Source organism: Dermacentor andersoni, chromosome 4 (assembly GCF_023375885.2).
Source record: "Dermacentor andersoni chromosome 4, qqDerAnde1_hic_scaffold, whole genome shotgun sequence".
Taxonomy (NCBI): Eukaryota; Metazoa; Arthropoda; class Arachnida; order Ixodida; family Ixodidae; genus Dermacentor; species Dermacentor andersoni.
This window is the reverse complement of record NC_092817.1, coordinates 129,052,802-129,071,005: the sequence shown is the minus strand read 5'-3', so window position 1 is coordinate 129,071,005 and position 18,204 is coordinate 129,052,802. Positions and strand designations below refer to the sequence as shown.

At 43.7% G+C, this 18,204-nt stretch overlaps 1 long non-coding RNA gene across 2 annotated transcripts; it reads right to left on the bottom strand.

The window, feature by feature from the left end:
• Positions 1 to 1,847: 1,847 nt before the first annotated feature.
• Positions 1,848 to 13,638, bottom strand: LOC126537805 (uncharacterized). 2 transcript variants are annotated; one of them, XR_011893912.1, is made up of 3 exons: positions 12,081 to 13,638; positions 7,751 to 7,878; positions 1,848 to 5,707 (listed from the first exon to the last, which is right to left on the bottom strand). It is a non-coding gene; the product is annotated as an uncharacterized lncRNA (long non-coding RNA). The 2 variants fall into 2 exon arrangements; XR_007600827.3 differs by lacking the exon at positions 12,081 to 13,638 and adding an exon at positions 8,860 to 9,549.
• Between the last annotated feature and the right edge of the window lie 4,566 nt (positions 13,639 to 18,204).

Below are 18,204 nucleotides of genomic sequence, written 5' to 3'. Positions count from 1 at the left end.
TCAATTCAGGAAGAAAAATGCGCCCCGTTGTTTTAAACGAGTACTTTGCATCCGTATTCACGAAGGAAGACTGCTCAAATATTCCTAGTATTGCTGACGTCAATTGTAGGTATATGAACCGCATCGAGTTAACGGTGGAAGGGATCGCTGCCGTAATAACGAAATTTAAAGTATATCCACAAGCTCCGGTATAGATGGAATCAACACTAAAATCTTCGAAATAATAATAATCCCTTGCAGTTTAATTCTTTACCATATCTTCAATCAGCCATTATTCACCGGTACACCTCTACACGACTGGAAAACTTTCAAGGTGATACCCATCTTCAAATATGGAAATAAGAGTAATGTAAATAACTATCGCCCCATGTCCCTGACTAGCATCCCTTGCAAAATACTTGAACACATAATTGCATCTAACATTGCGCAACATCTAGAAAATAACCATTGTTTTTTTTCACCAACAACATGATTTTTGAAAATGCTAGTCGTCTGAAACCCAGTTACTAGAATTTACCGATGACCTATTTGCTGATATTGAAGGTAACACACAGACAGACTGCATTTATGTCGATTTTTCTAACGATTTCAATCGTGTAGCACATTGCCGTTTAATTACTAAACTGTCGTCCCTTAACCTTGATTATTCAACTATATCTTGCTTCCGTAATTTTTTATCCTCCAGCAAGCAGTTTACTTGGATTAATAACACCTCATCTGCGTTATCTGACGTTACTTCTGGTGTTCCACGAAGCAGCGTCCTGAGTCCTTTATTATTTATTATCTACATTAATGACCTTCCATCTCATATAACATCCAGCATCCGTTTGTTTGCCGACGATTGCGTCATGTACAGTAAAATTATGACTCACGCCGATCATCTGGTACTACAACAGGATCTTGACGAAATCACTTTCTGGTGCTCGCAGTGGCAAATGACAGTTAACACTGACAAATGCAAACTAATGACGTTCAGCCGAAAGCGGTCAACCTCGACTTACACGTACTCTCTTCACAGTAACTCTATTTTGGTAACGCCCAACTACAGGCACCTTGGTATTCACTTCTAATGTTTCTTGGTCAACACACATTGAAGAAGTTACTGCCACGGCGTCACACATGCTAGGATGCATGAAACGCAATCTCCATGGGGCACCTTCCATAACACGGAGACTAGTATACCAGACATTCGTTCGTCCACAGCTCGAATATACATCATCCATTTGGTCACGTCACCAAGTTTATCTAATCAACTTACTGGAATCTGTGCAAAACTGCGCTGCGCGTTTCATCACTCGAGACTACACACTAAACATTTTAACACCCTTAAGGGTGTAAATCAGTTTGTCGCCAGACGAACACCCTAAGGGTGCTGTTGTCTACACCCTACAGTTGGGGTGCAGTTATATCACCCTAGAGGAAGGGTGTCCAGCAAAATAAATTTAGGGTGTAGGGGTGCAAGTCCATATTAACACCCATCTATGTGGGTGTTGGAAGGGTGTACACCCTTTTATTGCTAGTGTGTATGGAAGGCAGGTTCGGCAGTACACGCCTTCAATTACTACTATGTACAGCGATCCACGCGTAACTCTCGCGTGTGCCAGAAGGTTCAAGTTCGGCTACCAAACACACCGTCGAACAGCCGGCCTTGAAGCTTCGATGGGCACACACGCACGTATACGTGTGGATCACATTACATATTAGTAATTCACGGTGTATATTGCAAAACCTGTCTTCGCTGCACATATACAACCTAGCAAATGTCACTTTTGAGCATGTATATCAACACCAACGGTTATCACGATTTCCAGATCCACATAAAATGCAACACAGACTGGTACGATATATGGCATTTTCAAGAAAAATGTAAATATATTTATTGCATGCTGCAATACAGAGTACAATATATACATAAATCACATGAAATATAAACATGCACAATCACCAAACACATCGGTAAGTACAAGATCATGTACACTTCCCACAAAGGTATCTAAAATATAAGTATTGATCAAATCTGTTATTAGAGAAGAAACTATATATTGCAGCACTGAAAGAGCCTGAGTTGACCTCGCAGTGTTTTGGGCCACATAAAGGAATAAATTTTCAGTATAAGGCTCAATGAACGAAAATTCAAGTTTTGAAGCCTTGAAAAAAAAAGGGACATTGCAAAGGTGAATTAGGGGAGTAATTGAAATGCAGAGCAAATGCACAAGACACCTGTTACTTTGTACACTAATGTAATCGCAAAGCATTATGAAAAGTTTGGAAAGTCGATGTAAGCATAACTGGCCAACATTTTTCGGACTGAAACAATACTTTCCAAGCATAGACGTGCTTTAAGTGAGGTTTAAGCCAGCAGTATTATTGCTAATTTTCTCTTTCCAACAAGATTACTTGAGCACGAGCAATATGTAGAATTTTTTAGTGCCTACATAGTTTGTCCTTTAGTGCCTACATAGTTTGTGAAACGAGAGTTCTCTGTGCTAAAAGTGCTGTGTAGGAGATTTTCTAACTACAATTCCAGTTTCTATAAATTTCTGTCTTGTAACCCGAAGGCACTGGTACATATACAATATGCAGTTTGAAAATAGGTTCTTTTCTTACCATAAATCAAGAATGAGTATTCCACATTTACTATTGTGTGGTTGCAAGGTGCAGTAAAAGGCCTCATAAAAGCAAACCACTGTTGATTAAACAATTTTGCTGAACACGAAAGGTGGACAGTGTTTTAAAATACATAGTAAATTTCTAAATTATTTGCACTTAGATGCAGTAATACAAGATTAGGGCTTGCTGTAGCATGTGAGTATACAAATTAGCAAATGTGGTTTAATAAATTAGCCATACTCTGGTTACTAAAAGAACACAGGCACAGGCATTCATGTAAAAGTTCAAGTTAAATATCACACTGTTAACATTTGCCAGCAAATGGTCGTATCAAACATTATAAATATACTGAAAAAGGTGCTTTCTTGGGATAGTTGGCAATTAATGCGAAAAAATTACGTACAGCGTGAATTACAAGGACTGCGAGAGACGACATAGACTGCGCTGACTTCTAATAATATTTTATTGCGTTGCCACATTGTGTGTACGTATACAAGAGCGGGCATGCGCAGAAAATGAGTCACAAGGGGCGTCTAACAGCAAGTCATTGTACTAAGGACGTGGTCACCTGAAAAAAAAAAACATTACAATTTCTATCTTTTGAGATACAAGACTTCACTAGGGTCAGCGTGATAGAGGGGGCACTAACGCACACACTACCCAGTTTTCTGGTGAAATTTGCTTCTAGTTTCCCGGATGACCTGTTAGCTGTGTCTCACTAGAACTTCCGTATATTCTAAGAGGGGCTCGCAGTCACAGTCCCGGGGAAATGGATGCCCAAGTGGCCTTGAACAGTGTTATGGACGTTATAGTGCTCTCTTAAACGATCATTTAGGCACCTGCTTGTCCGTCCAACATATTTACTGCCTCAAAATAGGGGAATATGGTAAACCAAATTCGTTGCACATATCGCAAAACGTTTTCTGTGCCCGACAGAGCAAGAACTCTGACGTGATTTGGGCGCGTTTACACACTTACAGAGCTTTGCCAGCTTTTCTCGGGTTGAGAAAAGGCCTGTGATTCCTGGAGGTTGCCGAATCTTTTTTAGCCTATCGGAGACATCATGCACATACCCACCGGTGGCACTGCGAACCTATGTCTTTCAACCGGTTGGTTCCTTGACTGAGCGGGCTCATCACGGTTTGTGCCCCTCAGAAGCTGTTCCACTATGGCTGAAATTAAGGCCAAAGGGTAGTCAACCCTAGAAAGGTGATCAACCTGTGCAGCAAGACTATGTTGCATCTTGTGTGAACAAGATTTATTGAGGCTGTTAACGAGGGAAAACTTTTAATACCTCATTTAACGAGCTTTGAGTGTGCAGAGTTAAAGGGCAAGAGTGACTTCTTACTTCTCAGATCGAAGCACCAGCCTGAGATCTACAAAGCGCGAGGAATCATGAATGGGGACCTCATGCGTTAGTTGTGGAGGCTTTCTTAAACATCTCCAAGACTCCCGAAGCAACAGGCTCGAAAGCGTGATCAGCGCAATCAATGAATACCACGTGGTCATTCACAAACCTGCACACTTTGACAGGAGACGCATCTAGGTGACCTTCAATATTGCAATCATGATGAGCGAGATAAATATAACATAGTGGCGGCGCCAGGCATGATCCTATACAAGTACCATTTATTTGTATATTGTGCAGGATCGTGCCTGGCGCCGCCACTGAGTGATATTTATCTAGCTAATCATGATTGAAATATTCAAGGTCCCCTAGATGCGTCTCTCGTTGTCAAAGTGTGCAAGTTTGTGGACGACTACCTGGTATTTATTGATTGCACTGATCATGCTTTTGAGCCTGCTGCTTGGGAGACTTGGAGATCTTTAAGAGCTGCAGCCTCTAGAACTAACAAATGAGGTCCCCACTGACGATTCTTTGCGCTTTCTTGATCTCAGGCAGTGCCTTACAAATAAACAGGTGGGCTAGTGCTTTGAACCGAGAAGTAAAAAGTCACTCTTGCCCTTTAACTCTGCACATTCAAAGCTTGTTAAACGAGGTATTGTAAAGATTTGCCTCGTTAACAGCCTCAATAAATCTTGCTCACATGAAATGCAAGATAGTCTTGCTGCACAGGTTGATCGCCTTTCTTGGGCTGGCTACCCTTTGGCCTTAATTTCAGCCATAGCAGAACAGCTTCTGAAGGGCACAAAACGTGATGAGCGCACTCAGTCAAGGAACCAGCCGGTTGAAAGACTGGTTCGCAGTGCTACCGTATGTGCATGATGTGTCCGATAGGCTAAAAAAAGATTTGGCAACCTCCAGGAATCCCAGTCCTTTTCTCAGCCCCGGAAAAGCTGGCAAAGCTCTATAAGCGTGTAAACGCGCCTAAATCGTGTCAGAGTTCTTGCTCTGTCGGGCACAGAAAACGTTTTGCGATATGTGTAACGAATGTGGTTTACCATATTCCCGTTTTGAGGCAGTAAATATGTTGGACGGACAGGCAGGTGCCTAAATGATCGTTTAAAAGTGCACTATAACGTCCATAACACTGTTCAAGGCCACTTGGGCATTCATTGCCGGGACTGCCGCTGCATGCCCCTCTTTGAAGATACGCAAGTTCTAGCGAAACACAGCTCACCCGGTACATTATTGATGCTTATTTCACCAGAAAAATGGGTAGTGTGTGCGTTAGTGCCCCCTCTATCACGCTGACCCCTAGTGAAGTCTTGTATCTCCACAGATAGAAATTGTGATTTTTTTTAGTGACCATGTTCTTAGTACAATGACTTGCTGTTAGAACACCCCTTGCGACTGCCTTTCATTTTCTGCGCATGACCCTTCTTGTGTATAAACACACGATGTGGCAACGCAATAAAATATTGTTGGAAGTCAGCGCAGTGTATGTCATCTCTCGCAGTCCTTGTCCTTCACACTGTACGTCATTTTTATACAGAAAAGTGAATATTAATTGATTCAAAATTAGAAAAAATATAGTACACATCTGAGCTGCAAGAATGCAATTGATACAGCAAATGACGTTTAGCTTTCCAAAAGAAAGAAAATGTTCACGTTTCACCACGAGGTGCAGGGACTCCATTCTCTGAGCATCTTGACCAATAAATGCAGCGCATGGCATTGCTGGAATCTTGCATCCTGCATTAGCAAAATAAGAGAATCATGAGAGTTCAGTCTGTGTAATTACACATGTGCACTGTGGAAAATTTGATAAGGCAACAAGCTCCTGAAAGTAACAAACTTAATTAATGTGACTGGGAACAATGAACAGCTCAGGCAACTGGGCAAGACAGGTGAAAGGTAGGAGAAATTTCTATTTTGCAAATTTAGGAACTGTATTTACTGTGAACACTAAACCACTATGTCACTGTGAATACAAGGCACATACAGCAGCAAAAGCAAATAAATTTACAGTAGCCTTTTCACCATAGAAAATAAGAGTGAATAAAATTTAAGGACACTACCAATGACATCTCTCAACAACAGAAATTTGTCCAAGAGTGTGTATGTGACCTTAATATAAAATTGACATGAAATGTGGAATATATCTCTGCATTACACTTTATAAGTACTGCAGCTGAGAACCTTACGGGATATGGCATATTAAGACTGACATGCACAAGACATTAAAAAATGGCTGTTTTTACACAACATTATTACACTAGGAGACAAAGTAATTTTACAGAGTGCACACAAAATGAAAATGAGGGAACCCCCACTGGCATTATCATTTGCCCTGCAATACATGCATCCAGCCCAACAATCTCCAACTCCCCAATGCAGTTTATTAGACCCTTTCTGTATCCTAAAATGTATTGTGTATTTCTTATTTACTAATTTAGTAAGAATTGACAGTTCGGCATACTTTCCTTGAAAATTTAGCATGTGTTAACTATATTTTTAGAGCAGGCCCCTTTCTTTCAATAGGTTAGCTTGGCAAACGGTGACAAGTAGTATTCTCAAAGATCATAAGTTTAAATAAACTTATGATCCTTCGTCATGCTCCCACTTTCTACTTCATGCTCTAAACTGTGATACCCCTCCTAGGCAGTTTATGTTATACTGTGAATACATACATGGTCCTCCTTTGTGTAGCATCTCAACTAGAGCCTGAAATTTCTTGTCTCCTAAAAAAATCATATTGCACGGTTACCCTTCACTCTGGGGGTGGGGAGGGATTGTATATAAGTGTTCACATATTCAATGAACCTCAGAGCCACAACCATTTCTCATCCTGTGTTGCCACTACCCGCATGAGTCGCAATGGTTGTAAATTGGCTACCCGCCCTCCCCCGCCTAAAAGTACATTTTGCCACATGGAAAATGACCACAGCATTGCATTTGATTGAATGAGTCCTCCTGTGCATGCATGTTTTTTTTCTCGTCTTGTAATGGCTAGGTTCAACATGGTCAAGTATGAAAACTGCCAAGCCCCAACCAATACTTTGTGTAGTTTCAAAATTATGAAGCATTCATTTTTCAAGACTTGTCCCAAATTAAGCATGAGGCAGATTTTCATGATGCAAATGAGGAAAGGTTGTGCTTAGTGACAATGATAGGCCTGCTATATCCTGCAAAACTGTGTGAAATGACATATGGTTGCAATTTTCATGAGCAGCTAGCTCAGTACAAGAAATAGGTGCAATGCCTGCGGAAATGTTTTTTAACACCCATGAGAGGTCCTAGTTTCTTGTAATTTCTTCAAATCCCTTGCAGTCTAGATTGCAATCCGGCGCATGTTAATATTGTATTTGAAATAAAAACAGCTCAAATATTAAGGTTTTGAGAATTTTACGGGATTAAATTAAAGGTAGACAAGTAATGCAACGAGCAAATAACAAGCTCATTGCATAGAGTAAGGAAATATTCCTTTCCTGCAAAAACATTGGTAGCAGGAAGGTCATACGAAATTAGCACTGAATGCACAATAAAGAATATCATGCTGGAATGCCCCCATCTGTGAATATTCTTGCACAAAGAAAATCCTCGTTATGAAAGGCCATCAAGAAAATGCAAGTGTATGCTTTGGATCAAGTCATACCTGCAGTATGCACTACAATCGGCAATATTTAAAAACACACACAACTGCATATGATATCAAGCTTAGGCCGCCAAAGAGCCTCAGAGTTTTAAATTATAACTTGACTTACTATATTAAACTACACACCTATATCTACTTACAATGTAGTCTTCCCAACTGCTTCCTAGAAGACATCAACCATCTGCCTGAAGGCGAACGCAAGTGGCTTGCTCTTAATGGAGGGCACCAAGGCTGGGCATTGTGAAATTGATGCTATCATCTGCATGACCTGCGAGAAACAACACACTAAGATAAACAAATGCTATTAGAATGAAAGACAAGATCACTGGTAATGAGCCTCGTTTTGGTTTGCATGAGAAAAGCAAAAAATATGGACTTTGCGCTGCTTACTAAAAAAGAAGCAAGCTTCCTTCCAGATGTTGCAGTCATGCATTAAGATTGTCACACAGCTGCATGTTTGTATGCTCATATGCTGCTGTCGCTACTGTGCCAGCATGCTTTGCATAGCTTATTATTTCAAGTTATATTGATTATTGTGTTTTCTTGCCAATTTTTGGCAAATAGCACCAGCAAAGAAGTAGCTCACTTACACACACACACTCCCTTGTGAGGAGCGAATTCACACACGCACGCATGCATGCACGCGCACACACACACACACACACGCACAAGCCTCTACCACATAAGCAGCTTCCCACGCTTGACACACTGTATTTTTTATCCTTTGACACTCCTACTGCTAAGGCATAAAAAGCCTTCGTGTGACCAACCCTAAACTCCTCAACCTACACTTCCAGCTTAAACACTTTCTCGAGATCCAGGACAAGCCTTCTAGCTTCCCTAGTGCTCCAAACTCTAATAACGAATTTCAATATGGCTATAGGCGACAGCTCTCGAAGAGCATGCAAACTACCCGGAGAGACCTAAAGCTTGCATATGATACCTCTAAAGCGCAACAACACTTCAAATTTTCAAAATTCATTAAAGCTCCTGAAGACAATTGCTATATACGTAGGACGGGGGGTCTTGAATAACCTGCTGTTCACAATTTCAGCGGTTGTATGCATCAACGGAAATGTGGGCTAATGGGAAATTCACGTCTTTAAGATCAGAATTAGTGTAATGGCGAAACACACTACCATATTTCTTAACCATTTATTTGTGCTCTGGATGTAACGTTTCTTTTAGAATAACAATCAAGGATATCGATTCGTCAGGGCAGAGGCGGGAAAAAGGAGGAAGCGTATACCTGACGCCTTCCCACTGATCCTCCTGCGAAACAGCACCTCATACAGCAGTTGTCCAGGTTGGCTTGAAACCAAACTCGGCTTTCAGGCGGCAACACTCGCTGCACCAAATTGGAAGAGTTTTATTGCGAGTAAAATTCTACCGGCCTTATGCAATACATACGCACGCACACAAATATACGCACTCTCAAAGCGCAGACACAAAGGCACGCACGCGCACATTGATAAACACAAACAATCACACATACATGCAGGCAGACACGCTAACACGTGGACGCACACACAGTGACCCACACAGAAACACGCTCACAAAACACGTACGCACTAGACACACGCAAGCACGCCGGCCCATACAAACCGGCATGTATGCGCGCGCAAGACGCACGCATGCACACACACACACGCACGCATGCACGCACACACACACACACACACACAAAGCGAGCTGAGCTGAGCGCACGCACACACACGAATCGAGCCGAGCGCGAGCGCGCACACACGCACAGACAAAGCGAGCCGAAAACATGTTAAAGGCGCCCGGCAAGCAGCAACAGCAGCACGCGACCGCATCAGGGAGAACCAATACCGCGCCAGTTCTTTCGAAAGGTGGCAAAGTCAGTCGTCCTTTTTCTACGCGACGCAAAAGTGGTCGACCACATTTAACTTAAGTGCGAGCGACCGTTTACAAGAAGCCGCGCTGAACGCACAAAAGAAGCATATCTATGAACGTTGAAGCGCTGAGAAAAGCGTAACTATGCAGGCGCATCACGCCCGATGTAAGACGGGGCGCGATCGAGGTAGTTAACTTGGCAGAGTTCTGACTGGTGTGGTTTAAACCTGTTGCCAGCTTTGCGCGTCAATGTTGCCAGACTGCCTGCCAAATTTGACGGGAAAAAACACCGTCAAATGTAGCGAATGCAACACGCCGTTTTCGAAGCGCACAGAGTTACCAGATCACACGCGCGCAGGCTCCCAGCTCCCGACAGTACCGGAAAGCTGCTGCATAACCCGCGCGCTTTCGAATCGCTTGCTTGTTGTGGGCCCTATTCTCCGACGGTACGAAGCGCTTTCTTTCGCTGCACACGCTTTGGCTGGTCCGCGCGGGACGAGGCTTTCGCTGGATCTGAAACTGAAACGCGTCGCATAACGATATATCGCTGCGCGCTCTCGCTACAACGTTAGAAAAGGGTTGCATCGCCTTGATTTGCACAGGCAGTCTCCTGACGGTTACGCTGCTCGCAATAAAGACTTTTCTGGAACTGACACGCGTCGCATAACACTTGGGGCGCGATATATCGCTGCGCGCTCTCGCTACAACGTTAGAAAAGGGTTGGATCGCCTTGATTTGCAACAGGCAGTCTCCTGACGATTACGCTGCTCGCAATACACTGTTCGGAAGCGGAGACGCGTCGCATAACTCTTGGTGCACGATATATCGCTGCGCGCTCTCGCTACAACGTTAGAAAAGGGTTGGATCGCCTTGATTTGCATAGGCAGTTGTTCGGAAGCGGAGACGCGTCGCATAACTCTTGGTGCACGACATATCGCTGCGCGCTCTCGCTACAACGTTAGAAAAGGGTTGGATCGCCTTGATTTGCAACAGGCAGTCTCCTGACGATTACGCTGCTCGCAATACACTGTTCGGAAGCGGAGACGCGTCGCATAACTCTTGGTGCACGATATATCGCTGCGCGCTCTCGCTACAACGTTAGAAAAGGGTTGGATCGCCTTGATTTGCATAGGCAGTTGTTCGGAAGCGGAGACGCGTCGCATAACTCTTGGTGCACGACATATCGCTGCGCGCTCTCGCTACAACGTTAGAAAAGGGTTGGATCGCCTTGATTTGCAACAGGCAGTCTCCTGACGATTACGCTGCTCGCAATACGCTGTTCGGAAGCGGAGACGCGTCGCATAACTCTTGGTGCACGACATATCGCTGCGCGCTCTCGCTACAACGTTAGAAAAGGGTTGGATCACCTTGATTTGCATAGGCAGTGTCCTGACGATTACGCTGCTCGCAATAAAGACTTTTCTGAAACTGACACGCGTCGCATAACACTTGGGGCGCGATATATCGCTGCGCGCTCTTGCTACAACGTTAGAAAAGGGTTGGATCGCCTTGATTTGCAACAGGCAGTCTCCTGACGATTACGCTGCTCGCAATACTATGTTCGGAAACGGTGACGCGTCGCATAACTCTTGCACCAAAAGTTCCGTTTCCGAACAGAGGATTGCGAGCAGCGTAATCGTCAGGAGACTGCCTGTTGCAAATCAAGGCGATCCAACCCTTTTCTAACGTTGTAGCGAGAGCGCGCAGCGATATATCGCGCCCCAAGTGTTATGCGATGCGTGTCAGTTCCAGAAAAGTCTATTGCGAGCAGCGTAACCGTCAGGTGACTGCCTGTTGCAAATCAAGGCGATCCAACAGTTTTCTAACGTTGTAGCGAGAGCGCGCAGCGATATATCGTGCACCAAGAGTCATGCGACGCGTCTCCGCTTCCGAACAGTGTATTGCGAGCAGCGTAATCGTCAGGAGACTGCCTGTTGCAAATCAAGGCGATCCAACCCTTTTCTAACGTTGTAGCGAGAGCGCGCAGCGATATATCGCGCCCCAAGTGTTACGCGACGCGTGTCAGTTCCAGAAAAGTCTTTATTGCGAGCAGCGTAACCGTCAGGACACTGCCTGTGCAAATCAAGGCGATGCAACCCTTTTCTAACGTTGTAGCGAGAGCGCGCAGCGATATATCGTTATGCGACGCGTTTCAGTTTCAGATCCAGCGAAAGCCTCGTCCCGCGCGGACCAGCCAAAGCGTGTGCAGCGAAAGAAAGCGCTTCGTACCGTCGGAGAACGGCCCACAACAAGCAAGCGATTCGAAAGCGCGCGGGCTATGCAGCAGCTTTCTGGTACTGTCGGGTGCTGGGAGCCTGCGCGCGTGTGATCTCGTAACTCTGTGTGCTTCGAAAACGGCGTGTTGCATTCGCTACATTTGACGGTGCTTTTTCCCGTCAAATTTGGCAGGCAGTCTGGCAACATTGACCCGCAAAGCTGGCAACAGGTTTAAACCACACCAGTCAGAACTCTGCCGTTAACTTGCCCTACTAGGAGTGCAGCTGCTCTTGCTCTTACATTAGTGAATTATGCTACGAGATCACACTAAGATACTCCTAGAGCGAACAAAAACACGTAACAAACCAAAGAAATACCAAATAAATGGGCACTTGCCTGAAAATTTCCATTATGGCAGTACTACCGACCGCCGACACAGGGCACGTTGCAACTGCTCGTCTCAGCGTCCGTGGATGCATCTTCCAGTGCGTACGAACGCTTTGCTTTGAAGTGGACCACGAGTAATACACAAAGCACGGGCCACACCTTTTTCTACACCGCGCACAAAACTAATCACACGTTTAAAATTATGTCGCACAGCGCGAGACGCGAACGCATTTCACGTAGCCACGGAGGAAGGAAACTAAGGAGAGGCCCTACCCACTCCGCGCGCTAGGAGAAAAGTGTGGCGGAAATGACGTAGTAGGTTCTCATTTTTTTGCTGCTTCTTTATTTTTTTTGGTTGTATGGCCACGCCTTTTGGGCCACAATGGCGGCGTTGTTATGGTTTTGAGCGCTCACACGTGTTGCTCTGGTAGGTTTCGGGCCGTGGCAAAGGCGCTGAGTGGGCGGGTTTGCGTTAGTCACCGTGTCTTGTTGCGCTGTGTTACCTGCACCGTGCTCTGCCAGATGTTGCGCGAGCGCGCGCGCTCCGCGCGCGACACCACGCGCAGCGCGGCGTGGTTTCGCGAAAGACGTAAACAAGAGAGGAGGGTGGCCCAAAAGGCGGAGCATCGCCATGAGCAACGCCAAATTCCGGCTTCACTTTTGCTTCACAAAGAGTGACGTCAGGGCCTCTCCTTAGTTTCCTTCCTCCGTGCACGTAGCTAAAGAATGCAATAATGGCGTAGCTTCCGCCTTCCCATCGTGCCGCGCGCCGAAGTGACTGTACAGCGTCGTCCCGTCACTTCCGGTCGCTTTTCATTGGGCAGGGGGCGGGCGCGCAAATTGAACGTTTATTCTGGCAGGTTTGCTTGCTCGAATGGCCGCCTGTTAGCTGCTGCTTCGTTGTGGTCTCCAACAAGAGCGGTGAGGCGGGTAGTTGCTACTACGGTTCGTGCCGAGCATATTTTTTTTTTTTTTTTTGGGGGGGGGCGCAGTCTGCGCTGCATGACTGAGGGTACAGTACACAAATCGGGACCGTGAGCGAGACGATCGGCGCTCTTCTGCTGGTGCGATTATATTATTCGCTGCGTCCAAACGAAGCAACCTTGCGAGGCCACAGCGTAGTTACAGCGATATCCTGGCTCGATAAAGACCCTCACATCTTGGTCGTGCGACAGCGACGCGTAAGCATTCATGAGGCGACTGAAGAATGCGTTTGTAAGAGCGTATGCTGTGGATAAGCAATTACAGCTTTGACGACACCAGCCCCTAATATATAGGCTGAGCCTTACAAACTGTGTCGGAGGATGCGCTTATAAGGCAGACCAGTATCTCAGTAAAACTCTGAATAACTTAGGCAAGGTACGTGGAGATTCGGATTTGAGAACTTCCAGCGTGATCTCGCCGCTATAAATGTCTTCGTTATGGCTTCACCAAGCAAATTGTACGTTGATGCCATTGTACATCAGAGGCTCGTCTAATAGCACGTCCCTGTTTGTTCAGCAATGTATCCAGACAGCTTCTTTAATTTCGCCACTTCTTGTTGGGCGTTTAAGGGCACCGAAATATTCGTGCAGAATTGTGCAAGTTGCTCGCGCGCTTTCATTCCGCTACTGCAGTTAGTCTTAGAAGTGTTTAATTGCATGATAATATAATTGTGAGCACAAAATGTAGTGATAATTAAATTGTAAGTGAAAGTGCGTACATTTTCTTGATGATACATTTTGGAGTGGCCGTCATGCAAGTAACATCAGAATCCTAGAAAAAGATCGACAGTCACTTAGGAATGCGAAAACTTAATCACTTCATGGATGTACACTTGCAATTATCACGTGACCGTGATACGTCATACATTGTCACGTGTCTTCACAATTCTACCTTCATCTGCCGTAATCCACCTTGCTACAGTTTGTACGAACCTTAACCGAATTTATTCCACCCTAATTCACATTATTTACCTATAATTGCTCATAATTAACGTTGTTCTATTTACTACCTTCTGTATCACTACTGACGTCATACAAGACGCTGATGACCTCACATTTTATTGCTTTGTATAATAAATCAATAAAATGTGACGTCATCAGCGTCTTGTATGACGTCAGTAGTGATACAGAAGGCAGTAAATAGAACAACGTTAATTATGAGCAATTATGGGTAAATAATGCAATAATGCCGCAATTTCACCCCTTCTTTCTGTTGTGTCTACTAGGCCTTGAAAGTATGTATAATATACTTTCAAGGCCTAGTAGACACAACAGAAAGAAGGGGTGAAAGTATACAATATTTGCAGTGCAGGGCAAGAATAGAAAATTAAACTGTAAGACACTTTGAACAGCGATGTTGAATTAGTGGTGTCACAAATTGAGACTGTGGAGGCGGAAAGGCGGTTCCATTCAGTGGCTGTTCTTGGCAAAAAGGAAGAATGGCACATCAATTTTGTGTTGATGGTCGATGCGAGACGAGATACAACTTGGTGTGGTGAAATATTTTCTTTAAGAGAAGGGTTAAAGTACCATATTCTATGAAAAATACACAGACGAAGGTACCTACGACGTAACCAAATTTCAGGTTGACCTAGTGTTCTTTTCATGGACGTGACACTAAAATGACGTGAATAATTTGAGAGAATAAAAGGGCGGCGCGGTTCTGAATGCTTTCTGAATGCTTTCAAGGGAAATGACAAGACTGACATGAGCAGGGTCCCGTATGGATTGTTGTTGCGGAGAACGCCATCTTTCCTACCTGAAAGGCCATAAAATGCTTTATCATTAAAAATGCAATACCTACACACATTGCTCAATGCGTGGACGTGTACACGTTACTTAGATATATGCATCAATGCGTTCAACACCCTTCAGTCGTCGATTTAACACCCTTCTTCTAGCAAAGTCGGACCTATGTGTAGTGTACACCCTTGTGATAGGGTGTTTTGACCGAAAAGGGTGCTAAAAGGGTGTGGACAGGGGTGTAAATGCAGAAAGCACCCCTCTTAACACCCATAAGGGCGTAAAAATGTTTAGTGTGTATAATCGACACTCTAGTGTGACTTGCATTTCGAGTCCATTATCACTGTCATCCTTGGAATCACGTAGGAAGATAGCCACTCTCTGTTTAGTGCATAAAGTAGTCTATACAGCGCGCACGCAAATACCTTGCCACTATCAAAATGACATCGCATGTCTCACATGCTTCGTAATCAACATAGTTTTACTCGTCTTTTCGGCCGTACCCAAGCCTTAACACATCTACGATTCCACGTGAAATTGGTCAACGGAAATAACCTCCCTTATGATGTCGTCTGTATTCATGACCCCGCGGCATTTAGAAATAAAATACCAACCACCTATGACTGTCTTTGCTAAGCATATGACCACTTGAAATAACGTTTATAGACGGTATAACGATATCATGTAGGCGCACTCAATTTTGTATAACGCCTACTAAATATTTTATTATTACAACGTTACACCATATTTTCTACATTTTACCATTGTATAATACCTGGTTCTTGAATTTGTTTTGTTGGTTTTCATGTTGCCGTTATAAATTATTGTGTAGCCCCCTTCACATAGTACTCCTACATGAAGCCTGTGAGGCATTTGTAAATAATAAATAAAGCCCGTGCATTTACATTCTGGCTCTTCGGAGAGCAGAATATAGCAGTTGCATGACATGACTGGAAAACGCAATACCTTACGATTCAGGCATTCTTTTAGAGCGCAGCTATTAGGCGCCCGTTCCTGGGTTGAGCATCGGCGTCCCTCGGTGTAACCACGCGAACGTGCCCGTGCCACTGCTCGCGCGTTCGTCGTCGCCTACTTCCACAGCTGGCTCCGATGCCGCTTATCATGCCAGCGTTCCCATATTGCCTTTCGCGCTCGTGCACAAATGAAAAGCTCAAGTTAATGATACATAAATGAAAAGCTTTATTTTAAATTACGCTTAGGACTTGTTCACCTAGTCACCATTGCAATTCCTACATTTCTCCCAGTTTTTGTTTAATACTTCATAGGCCTTAATTCTAAAGTTTTCAGATTTCCTTTTTAAAAAAAGTTGAGTCACTTAAGCGCCTTACGTGATTTGAATGCGAAAGCATAAGGATTTCTCTAGGTTATCCCTTTAAATAAAACTCTACGTTATTCCACCTTAATAGACCTTAATCCACCTTAAACATGCTAATCCACCTTAATCCACTTTTGGGGGTGGCCCAAGTCAGTTTTGGGAGTGGGTCAGGTCGGTTTTGAACGTAGGTCAACTCAATTTTCGAATTGGGCAAAGTCGATTTTTCTTTTCTTTCTGCTTCTTTCTTTCTTCTTTTTTTCTTCTTTTGCTTGTGGGCCACGGCGTTCGTCCGATGCCGTGGCTGTTCACCGTGGGATATCGCAGTGCGAGCCGCAGCAGGTCCATCGCCGGGAATGTGGCGTGACCACTTGGTCACGTGCGTTTCGGTGCCCTCGGATGTTAACGCCTGACATTCCCGCTTCATGAGGCATTGTTATGGTCGACCGGTCAAGTGCGAGAAACATCGAGGCGTGTGTTCCCATGACGAGATGACTTGCCTCTTCCCAGAAAAGGCTCTTAGGATAAGCCTGGACATCGACCTGTCAAGTCGAAGAAACGTTCAGGCGTACGTTCCCATGATGAGATAATTGACTTATTTATTTATTTGCTTCGTCACAGTACAGTGTAACAGGAGGGGAAGGGAAAAGCCGTTCAAATGAAGGCTTGAGGGATCCTCCGCCCCCTTTGTGAACAATGGCAGCAGCTGAAGGGCGTCACAATATCACAGCATCTTTTATTTTTTTTTCTTAAGTGACACATTGTTTTACCTAAAGATCAAGACATAAAGAAAAACTGAAAACATCGTTTATACATTGCTTATACAACGAAGAAAACTGCTACAATCTTCTGCATTTAAATAAATTGCTACATAGCTTATACAACAAAGAGATCCGCTAATTCTGCGACACTTAAATGAGACACATCTATTATCTTTGCTAGTGTAATTATTTAGAATTCGTGGCAGAGCAAACCGAAGCATCTGAAAGCCATAATTAGTACGAAAGTAAGGAACGTTTCACATTTCTGTATTTCTTGTTTCATAGGCCTTTTCCTTTAAGCAAAGATTCGCCATCTCCGTGAACAAAAAGTTTAAATGTTTCCAGCAAAGACAGTACTCTCTTAGTAGTCTGTATTGATATAGGTCATTCACTCTGATTATCCTTTATTTTTTTAAATAGTGGGTTGCTAGGTGCTAGAACTATAGCGTTGTCTATCAGCCTCAATATATTCTTCTGTATTCTCAGTAATTTCGTTAAGTTCGTTTCTGTAGTTGTTCTCCAAACCAAATAGCAGTAGTTAAGATAAGAACTAAACAGCGATTTGTATATCAATATCCTCACCGAGTTGGGGATAAGGTACCGGATACGGCTTAATATTCCAGTTATCCGACTTAGTTTTATTTGAATATTATTGACGTGGTCATCCCATTGCAAAGAACTGGAGAAATGTACCCCAAGTACTTTCACTGACTTCACCATTTCTATATCTGAGCCTCTAAATACAAGATTATTCAGGAAAGTCACTTGTAGACCTTTCGAATGAAAAACTACAGCTTTTGTTTTAGTTTCATTTATTTTTAGCTTATTGTTACTGGTCCAGTTCTCTAACTTCTGTAAGGCGTCATTAGCTTTACTAGAAAGAATAAGATCTGATGCTGAGGTGACAAATATACTCGTGTCATCTGCATAGATAATAAAATTAACTTCTGGGGAGATATGAACTATGTCATTAATATATAAAGTGAACAATAAAGGACCAAGAATGTTCCCCTGTGGTACACCTGAAATTATCTTCTTCTTATCTGATACGAAATCATTTATAGAAACAAATTGACAACTATGTGCCAGATAGCTTTTAAGTAACGCGAGTGGGAGCCCACAAATGCCATAATGGTTTAATTTTTCAAATAAAATGCCGTGGTGAGTGTAGTCAAATGCTTGTGTGAAATCCACGAAAATTCTGACTACATTATTTTTTTGTTCAAACTGTTGTAGGATGTAATCTTTTTGATCCAGTAGGGCGAGTTCTGTAGACTTATGTTTTTGGAAGCCATATTGTGATTTTGTCAGGA